Raw genomic sequence first — 10,956 nt, 5'->3', positions numbered from 1 at the left:
TGATTAATAGAAAACAAAGGTACAGAAATGTATTCCAAGGTAAAGAAATGAAAAAAGAGGACATTTCTTATGTTGATCAATGTGGTCTCTGTTTTAGAGTGGATAAAGAGAATCTTAAGAGAGTTTTATCCCATTTTCTCAGTTCTAAGTCATCTCTCGAATGAAAAATCAAAAATTCCCCCAAATATCCATTGCATTTTCAGATTTTGCCTGGTGGAATTATGCCTATCAGAAAGGTGTGCATACCAGAACTGTGATATTATTAAAGAGAAGTGTGCTTGTGCAACCTCATGTCTCCAGAATCTGGCTAAAGATGTCATTGCACACAGAGCATCCAATGAGCTCTGGAGCTGGGCTGGGGAAACTACATAAAGCAGTTCTCATGGAATTAAGTGATACCACTAAAGAAACTGTCTATATGTTTTTGAAAAGTTGATTCAAATCATAGTTTGTACAAAGAATACTGATCCAAGGAGATCTTAGGATCCCAACAGTGCTTGGGGATGGTCAGCCCTCTGCTGATCCTCCTCCCATTTCTCTCCTCCTAAACTCATAACAGAAAACGATTAGAAAAAGTAGACAGATGGTAGTATTGTTAGAAACAGGGTAGATTTTTCCCAGCATAAAAATTTTTAAGTATGGTCACTGAACCAAATAATTATTTTAAAAGTTCCTATTTCCTAGGAGATAAAAGGAACTAAGCTTTTTGGAATTCCATATTGCAAATGAAACCCAATGTGTGACTTCCATTCCACTTCATCTGTACTGTCTGAGGAACAACAGATCCTTTTGAAATGATGGCAGTAAGGAGATCTTGACTGGATCTCAGTGGGACCTCCAGAGAATGTCACGCATTGACCCTCCAAAACTCCGCCAGAAAATACAATACACAAATAAAAGTAAGTTTATTAGGCATACTACAGTAAGGAAGAATACATGGCACCTTGACAGAGTTGTAATAGTTTCTCAGGAGAGGAAATTTGGGGGAGAATATTTATAAGGTTTCAATTAAAATAAATGCATTAATATGCATCCCCATGAAGACCATTGTACTTTTGAAATCTATTTCAATTATAGGTTGACATAACACTGGGTCTATATGATAGAAAAGAACATTTTCTTCAATATTTCTTACAGATATTATTATTGGCTCACAAAGACCTCTTCATCAGTTGCATTTCATCCTTTGACAACAGTTGAGGAGGAATGAAAAAGGCAAGTAAATTAATTTTAAAAATTCAGCACTCCTGTTGCCCCACTTTGAAGGTATCAGAATTCGTAACATATCAATGAAGATTGAAATACTGTATTTTCAATAATAATTTCTTCCTTAGTCAAAATATGTGTAAAAAAAGATAAGACTTCAAATGGGTTTACAGTGACTTAACTAATGAAAGATTTATTACATTAAGATCTAATTTTCAAAAAATTATGACCATGAGTATAAAAAATAAAGATAGGATGAGCATGTGTCAAAGAGGGACTCATTTATTAGAGAATCAGTTTGGTAGTGAAGCTTGTCTACAGCAGAAGTTGAGGATGTAGCCTTTATCATCAGTCAGTCAAAGGCATGTTGAAATGAACTCGGTAATAGATACAAACCTCATTAATGCATTATTTGTAATACATTGTAATATTTCAGGTTATATTTTCTATTAGGTAATTTAAAAATTATCAAGTGATTTCAGTGTCTGAAATGATATTTAAAAACAAATAACAAATCAAGGATACATTTTTCCATGGAGCAAATTATTCTTGCCTGTGTCTGTTTGTACACCCCAGTAAGATTTTGTAAAGTTCATCCAGTTATCCTCTCGTTTTATGTCTAAAGTTTTGGAGAGTTCTTTGCAGTCAACATCAATGTTTTAAAACTTTACTTAAAAGTAATTTAGGCTTATAAAAATTATACAAAGAGTTCACTTATGTTCCTCAAATTCCTTCATTTAATTGTAAATATTTTACATTGGTTTCTTTTTTTTTTTTTAAGATTTTATTTATTTATTTGACAGAGGGAGAGATAGCCAGAGAGAGAGGGAACACAAGCAGGGGGAGTGGGAGAGGAAGAAGCAGCTCCCAGAGGAGCTGGGAGCCCGATGTGGGGCTCGATCCCAGGACTCTGGGATCATGCCTCAAGTCCTGAGCTAAAGGCAGACACTTAATGACTGAGCCACCCAGGTGCCTTTACACTTGAGCATTTAAATTAAATATTGGATTTTCTATTTTTTGCAGATATAGGCTTAAAATATAATGTGTTGACTTTATAAATGGTCAAAGAGCTTTTAGTTTTATAAAACGGTTAATTAAAGAGTTAACTGTCACGGACTTTTAAAAAACAGCCCTATAAATAACATCATTCGATTCCAGTAAAAGAAGATAAATAAAAATCAGCTCTAGTGATTACTCAATTTCCATGGAAACTAGAAACATATATTTCTAGAAAATTTGATACTTTATAAATATCAAATCATACCATTGTCTGCAGATGTGCCAGCTCTGTCAAACTTTGCCAAAGTTATATAACTATTTTCTAAAACAAATGACTTTATGATGAAAATGGCACAAAGTAAAAAATGCAATGTCTCTTTCTACAAAAAAGATTATATAATATAGTACATTACAATCCAATATAATGCAATATAATCATACTTTGCTATTAGACTCCAAATATTAAAATTTTGATAATATTCCTTGATATTTTAAAGGTAAATCTTGCACTAGTCAAACCCTAGGAGGAAAGATTTTTTTCTCTCATACTTGCTACTTTCTGTTTTTTCTAATTTCTGATAAATTTTATGTTACTTGGTGCTATAAAGAAAAAGTACAATGCTGCATCATTCAAGCAATAGTTCAATGGTCCAACAAAGATGATTGTAACACTTTTATAAACATTTTATTTGCATAAAATCTTTGTGGGAGTCATTGCCATATTAATCGTATTTGCTCCTTACAGTACCAGTTATATCACATCATTGATAGATGCTTCTTTGTCTCATATACCACGTGTACAAGAAATTATAATTAGTATTTATTAACATCTGATAAAATTATCTAGTATTCACTTTTCTCTATTTTATATAACTAACTTCATGTAAAAAATAACTTGAGCTTTATTGTGTAATTATTAAGACATACATGTCATTAGTTCCATTAACACTGTTTCCACTGAGATCATGGACATAAATGCATTTTCTCTATTTTTATACTTTTACTTTGGAATTATGTGCTCAGATTAATCTGCTTCAAATTATTTAGCAATTATGCAACTATCCTCAGTTAATGTACAAATATTTTACTAGTTATCTCTCAATGCAACCTTATCATTGAGTTATTTTTAAAACTNTACTTTTACTTTGGAATTATGTGCTCAGATTAATCTGCTTCAAATTATTTAGCAATTATGCAACTATCCTCATTTAATGTACAAATATTTTACCAGTTATCTCTCAATGCAACCTTATCATTGAGTTATTTTTAAAACTAACTATGTCCTTTTCATCTGTACATGCATGTTTATATCAGTTCCAACCTTTGTTGATACCAATTTGGCAGCAAAAGTCCAGGTTATCAGCCTTTCTGAACTGATGAAAGTGGTCTCCTTAGCAACAGAAGCATTGTAGAATCTCTCAGAACACCTGTTCTTCCCACTCATAATTCTTGCAGCTGAGATGTATGCTGAAAAGTGCCTTTTCGTTTTGATTTTTGCTTCTGTGTTCAGACAGGTTAAGACAGTGGGAGTTTGAGGAGCTTGGCTGCTCGTGTAGTTCAAAAAAACTAACTTGTCTACACGTTTTAGACTCATTATCATAGTTAGCAATTAGTATTTCATCTTCCCCATCCCCGAAGTACTCGTCATATATTTCCCAATGTCCTTAGCAGCCAGTGGTAATGGTAAGATTTGGAAATCCTGCTATGGCCGTAGACATTCTGTAAGTGCAAATGACAAAACGTGGCGCTGTTGTCACCCTCCGGCTTTTTATTCAGCCAACATTCATAATTCATTGGGCCCGGTAATATAAGAGGGCAATGTGCCTGACTGCTTGAGAAAATTACTGTCATATTTTAGCTTATAAATTTTTAAAATTATTCATTTTCTTGATTGTGTAAGGTCATTCTTCTCTTTTTCTGGGAAATTTATCTGAACTTACTCAGAGACACTGTCTGTATGAAGGGCTCATGAAAGCAATTAAAAAAAAAGTTCACTCAGTTATTTTCTCCTTCTTGGAGCAAGTTCCTAAGAAACCTGAACTTAAGTAGTATTTTCTTGTTTTACTTTAACAGCTCCATGAATAGTCTCTGATAACATAAGGATTCCCATTTTTAAAGTATCTCTTAAGAGATTAAGTATAACAAAGACTGCATAAAAATGTGTCTTTATAAACAAACAGCCTTTCTTATGTAGTCACCTGTCATGAAAAACAAAAGCTCACATAGGAAGGGGGTTAAAGTTCATTTTTCACATGTGGCTTAATCATCCTATCATATCTCATTTTCCTCATATACTAATATATTCCATTTTATTTAATTTTCAAGTTAGTTATTGGTCACAATGTGATTTCCTTAAAAAAAGTAACCATTATCAATTAATTAGATATTACAGACAAATTGTTTTACATGTTTGCCTAATGTGAAATATGGCTCTAGTTAGAGGAAATTAGTTTTTTTTCCCTATTAGCTGAAAAAAAAACCCACAACTGTGTAGAAATGGGGTCTATTTTCATTCCCTGATATGTACCTACTTAAAATGATTGTAAAAACATGTCATATTCTTCCTAGGAGGTATTTCACTATTCGTCTTTTGGATACAGGTATTTAAAGCCTACATTATGGGAGACCCACCTATGTAAATTAAAGATGAATTATTATTTTCCTCCTTTCACCTTGTATAATACCATTCAACATATATCTTCCTTCTAGAAGTTATAGATATGCCAACATGTGGAAAAAATCTTAAGGAAATAAATATTTAAATATTCCTTGATTTTATTTTAAGCTTTTCTACTTCAGAACATCATTGTTTTTGCATTTTGAAATTGACGCAGGGAGTTTGTGGAAGAAATACAATGAAAAGGGTCTTTTAGATTTTACTTTCGTACTTTCTCCTGCTCAAGAATTACCCATGATAAGATTCCCCTGGGGCCCTTGTTCTCTTTTCCAACATCACTTCTCTCCTCCTTTTCCTCTTTTCCTTTCCCTCTGGCCCATATTCTTTTCCCTCTTTCCAGATGACTTTGCTATACTAATGGTAAGAGCAGATATTTTCTCTGTTCATCACTATATCCTCAGTGACTAACACACGGTGCCTACCAAACTTATAAAACTGGCTCAATTTTATTTTTTGAAAGATCAAATAAATCCCAAATTTATATTTTTATCTTTTACATCCAGATACATTTACTCAGTTATTGGATATATTCTTGCCTTTTAGTATCTGCAGCCTAAAACCAGACATGCAGGAAGCCAGATATATTAAAGTGAACCTCATAATAAGATTGTATCTCATAGGGTGATTTTAGCTGCTAGAACAAATAAATTCCAGATTGTTNATATATTCTTGCCTTTTAGTATCTGCAGCCTAAAACCAGACATGCAGGAAGCCAGATATATTAAAGTGAACCCATAATAAGATTGTATCTCATAGGGTGATTTTAGCTGCTAGAACAAATAAATTCCAGATTGTTATGCCTTAACACAATAGACACTTATTTCATGCTGATGTAATAATGCAATGTTTCATTACACGTTTGCAAACAAGATTCCTGTAGGACGCCTGTACGGTGATTCAGGGACTGAGGTTCCTTCTGTTTTGCGATTCACAGACCTTCGAAAGATCTCTTTTAACTAACAGGGTTAACAGCATTAGACACACTGTTTCTGTTGTTGTTTTAAATACATTTATTTTTAGAAGAGTTTTAGTTTTACAGAAAAAAAGGTAGTACAGAGGCTTCCCATATACCCGGTGCCCAGTTTCCTCTACCAACACTTCATGTTAGTATGGGATTTGTTACAACTAATGAACCAATACATTATTATAAACCAAAGTCATACTTTATTCAGGTTATCTAATGTCTTTTTTTCTGTTCCATAATCCCACACAGAAGACCGCATTACATTTATGTGCGTGTTTTCTTTAGGCTGTTCTTGGCTGTGACCATCTCTCAGGATCTTGTGTTTGATGACCTTGACTAGTCAGGTATTTTATAGAATATTACTTTATTGTAATTTAGATGATGTTTTTCTTCTGATTAGACTGAGGTTATGGATTTTAAGGTGTAAGACCAGAGAGGTAAAAGTCTATCTCATCATGTCCTATCAAGAGTATCTACTATCAACATGATTTATCACTGCTTATATTGACCTTAGTCACCTGGCTGAGGTAATACTTGGCAGGTTTCTCCACTGTGAAGTTACCCTGTTTTTCCTTTTGCATTTTTACTCTTTGGAGGGAAGTAACTTAGTGCAGCTCACATTTATGGAATAGAGGTTTATATTTGTTCTTGAGGACAGGATATCTACATAAATTATTTATAATTCTTCTGCATGAAAGAGATTTGTCTGTTCTTCCACATATATTTATCCATTTATTTATATATCAGTATGAACTAATGGATATTTATCTTATCCTTTGGGTAATAATCCATTACTTCTTTATTAATTTTGTTACTCAAATTTTCCAGCTTTGGCCATAGGGTGTTCTTTTAGCTGACTCCTGCTGTGTCCCTTTTATATATTTTCATCAAGTAAGCTTTGTATTTATTTATTTTTGTTTGTTTATTTATTTATTTAGCACTTTGTTGCTTTCTGGCACTATAAGCAATACTTGTAGTGCCAAATACTTAGGTTCTTCATGTATATTTCCTGCCTGTGTTAGTATCGGTCATTTCTCCTAAGAGCAGTGGGTTTTATTTGTTTGTTTGTTTGTTTGTTTTATTGGAGAACAGCATTAGAAACCAAGATTTTGATTCTAGGTGTGCTGATTGCTACTAGGATCTTGTTTTTAGACCCTGTGAACTGACAAAGCAAGGAAATGCACATGCATTTAGCCTCTGTATAAACACATATATAAAATATATTTCTACAGCTGTGTCTAAGTGAGCTAAAAATGAGTGTATACTGGTCTCTCAATTTTACTCCATTACCACATTGATCTTTCAAGCCTCCTTCTTATGTTGGTCTGTGAACTTCCACATCAACAGCAAGAAATCTGTCCCATGTATTTATTTGACTGTTCACTTTCAGTACACGTGTATACCAGTACTAGATCTGTTAACCTGCACCTGACGAGAAGCAACTTTATCAAGAAAATGACTGTGCTTATGCACTTTTTTATTTTTATTGATTGATTTATTTTTCCTCAGTCTTACAGAATTCATTCTTTTTTAAAGTTTCTTAGGTCTGCCAGTTAGCACCTTCCTGCCTCTTTCCCACTCCGTTCAGGAGATTGTTCTATATATTTGTAATAGAATTAGATTGTTTTGCTTTCTATTTTGAGATCATACAACTTCCAGAATGATTTTTTATGTGCATTTATTAAGGTTTATACTTTGTGTTATAAAGACCTAGAGCTTTGACAAACATGTGGTATAATTTATCCACAATTACATTATTACACAGAATAGTTTCACCATGCTAAAAATCCCCTGCGTTTCACAGAATCAACTCCCTTCTTCTCTTCACTGACCTTTTTACTGTGTTTATAGTTTTTCCTTTTCCAGGTATCATAGCACGGGAANCAGGTATCATAGCACGGGAAAAATATAGTATGAGGCCTTTTCAGACTGGTTTCTTTCATCTAACAATATATGTTTAAGGTCCATCCATGTCTTTATGTGACTTCGTAAATCAATTCTTTTCATTACGGAAAAATATTCCATTGCATGGAAGCAATCATAGTTTGCTCATCCACTCACCTATGGAAGCACATCTTGATTGTGTCTAGTTTTTGGCAATTGTGAATAAATTGCAATTGTGAAAAATATTGACATGCAGGTTTTTGTATAGACATAATTTGTAAAATCAGTTGGGTTAATGCCAAGCATTATGGTTGATGGATCCTATGGCAACACTATATACTTTGTAAAAAAATCACTGAATTACTTTCCGAAGTGGATGTACCATTTTGTATTCCTGCCTCCAGGAAACGAGTTACTGTTGCTCTGCATCTTACTTTCCTTTGGTATTGTCAGCTTTTCTAGTTCAGCCTTTCTGTTAGGTGTATAGTAGTACCTCTGTTGTTGTTCTAATTTGTATTTTGCTAATGAAAAATATCATACATCTTTTTGAACGTCCATTTGCCATCTGCATATCTTCTTTGGTTCATATCTTTTTAAATCTTTGTCTTCTTCAGAACTTTAAGTTTTTGCTTATTGTTTTGTTGTTGAGTTTTAAGAGTTCTTTGGTTTGGATACAAGTCCTTTATTTTATATGTGTTTTAATGATTTTTCTCCCAGTCTGTGGCTTTTTTCATTCCCTTAATAGCTTACATTATCCACATACTCTTACATGTTGGATAATTTTTCCATTAAAATCCTTAACATATTAATTAGAGTTATCTAAAATTTCCTATCCAATAATCCCAAAACATATGCCACATATGAATATGATTCCTTTTCTCTTCAGATCTTTTTTTTTGTCTTTTGGACTGCCTTATAAATTTTTGTTTAAAGTTGAACATAATGTATTTTGGTAATAGCAATTGAGGTTAAAGACTTTTTAGCATAAGGTTTTAAGTTTATCTGACTAGGAGTATGCCTGGGGTTAATGTTTGCTCTAGCTGTAGATGCCAGAGGCTTCAAAATTCCCCTAATGTCCTTTGTTTGTCTCCTTTCTTGTCTTGGGCTTTCCTAAGAACTCCTCCTTAAATGAAGTCAGTGCCTTGCATCTTTTTCCATTATTAAAGTTGAACTTTGTTGATTTGGTAGTAAGGTGTGGGGGACATAGAAGCATTCTGTAATGCTATGTTTACATTGCAGTATTTTAGTGGGGCTTTGTTCCTGTGTGTGACCTTCAGAAGCAACTTACCCTGCCTCCCTACCTTGGGTGAGACAGAAAGTTTAGAGGGAGCAGATTTGGGTAATTTCTCCTTTGCTAACCCAGATAAGCCTCTGAGTATTTTTCCTGACTGAGTAGGTCTCTTTTATACAGAATGCTCTAGGCAATTCCAAAGCAGTTACTTTTCCATCACCCTGCCAGAAATTAATAGGGTTTTTCTTGGGGATTCGCCTTGAGAACTTTGTTGAGTTCCTGGAAATAAACCTGTAGAAGTGTGGAAATCTTTAAAACTGTGATCCCCAGAGCTCCCCAATCTCCTAATAGTCTACATTCCACTTCTAAAATTTATCAGTGTTATTGTTCAAGCGTTTGTTCTGGTTTGTGGCTCCAACATCTTCCGCTCTTGGCAAGAATAGTCTGGCTGCAATTATCTGAATTCACCTCTCTCTCCAGATTTTGGGATTGCCATGTGCTTTGTGACCACAATTCTCTAGGGGATCCAAGAAAAGTCATTGATTTGAGTTTGTTCATCTTTTTTGTTGCTGTTGTTGTGAGTCCAGGAATGACAACTTCCAAGATCCAACATGTTGGAGCTAAAACTGGAAGCTCAGCATACTGATTTTCAGCATGCCTATACAGAATAGCATTCCCGTGCAGTGGTATGTCAATATTCCACTGGCAAGGACTACTAACATGGCTCCAACTAGATGGAAGAAGATCTTGGGAACATAGTTGCTGGTTGAGTAATTGCATTCTGGAGAAACACTGTGGTGAAAAGCACAGGCTTTGGTGGGCATTTAGGTCTCTCATTTAGGTCTCTTCATGAAGCTTATGAAGGAAAAGACCAAATAAACATATAGAAAGCACTTTGTGAATTTCTAACACTATACTAGCTATTCTATGTATGTACTCTTATTTACACTTTACATTTCTAATCACCACAAAAGGTGATAAGATACCATGTAGGAGATTGGATCAGAGAATTTAATCAAATGGCCAAGGGCAAATATTTCAACTGATATTTTAACCTAAATCAATATAACTATGGAAGGTGATTGACCTGGGTTAGAGATTTCGATCTAAATATGATTTCACTTACAAAATCATTTGAGAAGAATTAAATTTCCATTTATACTGGAAATTCTAATCAGAGAACTTTTTTTTTTTATTATTGAGTCAAGTGGTTCTCCTATATATGCCATTTCCTCTAAGTAAAACATACAAAATCCTCACTCCTGCTTTTCCTAAGGAAGCCCACAGTTTAGACCATAGCTGTTTCTGTAAAGACTTCAGCCTTATGCAGCCCTCCTCACCAGAGCAGAGCTCCCTTTCCTTTGTCCTGCATCCATCTTTGCTGTGGTGAATAGTACATTGTAACTGTAGTACCTCTTTGTTTTCCATAAAAAAGAAAGTTATTCAGATATTAACTGACTTCCTTACTGAATTCAATTTTAATGTTTTCTTTGTAGCCAAGCATATCACCTGAATATAATAACTCTGTCTCATTTTCAATATTTATACACCTTTTATCTTATTGCACTTTCCAGGACATTGTAAAGCAATACCAATATTAGCAAGTATGCTTGTCTTTTTACACATAAATTCTTGCTGGGACTATTGAAGTGACCTCATAACTAGGTCTCTAACTCCATTTTTATTCTATGTAATCAGCTCCTCACATAGCATGGTTTTGACTTATTTAAAGTCTGTCTTGTGTAATAGCTGGTCAGATCAGTGACGGCAGGAACTATGACAATTTTGTCACTGATGGCCACCATAAGAATTTCCATAGTATCTGAAACAAAGTAGAGCTATACAATTTATATTAAAATATCTTTTTTTATTTACCTAAATTTTTTTTCTAGCCCTTTGACATATCTTATGTAACTAAAGGAAACTAAGAAACTGTCAAAAGCAGAACTCTGTTAGCTCTATCAGGGAGAGAGAAATTACAAGAATTTGGAAATT

The sequence above is a fragment of the Ailuropoda melanoleuca genome, chromosome 3, assembly GCF_002007445.2.
Source record: "Ailuropoda melanoleuca isolate Jingjing chromosome 3, ASM200744v2, whole genome shotgun sequence".
NCBI classification, from domain to species: Eukaryota; Metazoa; Chordata; class Mammalia; order Carnivora; family Ursidae; genus Ailuropoda; species Ailuropoda melanoleuca.
This window is presented reverse-complemented; position numbering follows the sequence as displayed.